The sequence below is a fragment of the Nannochloropsis gaditana genome (genome assembly GCF_000240725.1).
Source record: "Nannochloropsis gaditana CCMP526 unplaced genomic scaffold scaffold256, whole genome shotgun sequence".
Taxonomy (NCBI): Eukaryota; class Eustigmatophyceae; order Eustigmatales; family Monodopsidaceae; genus Microchloropsis; species Microchloropsis gaditana.
Window position 1 is genome coordinate 37,612 of NW_005803697.1, and position 352 is coordinate 37,963.

The following is a 352-nucleotide window of genomic DNA, read 5'->3' on the forward strand; positions in this document are numbered from 1 at the left end:
GCACGTGGGAACCCTGCGGTGCAAGCCAAGTTGGTGGAGGAAGGGGGGTTGGAGGTGCTAGGTCACCTCCTCCATTCCTCCGTTCCGCCCTCCCCCGGTTCTTCCCACCAAAGAAAAGGGCAACGGCGGGCGCTGTGTCTGAAGCTGATTGCCTTCGCGCAGGACCTTGCCCTGGAAGCAAAGCAGGCAGTGGCGGCAGCGTTGGAGGTGGCCGAGGCTCGTCACCCTCCCTCCATCCCGCCCTCCCTCCCACCTTCCCTCCTTGCCGGCGTCACTTCCCCCGCCTGGTGCGAGGGAATCTTGGGTCTGCTGGAGGAGGTGGTGGGGGGGGAGGGAGGTAGGGAGGCACGGG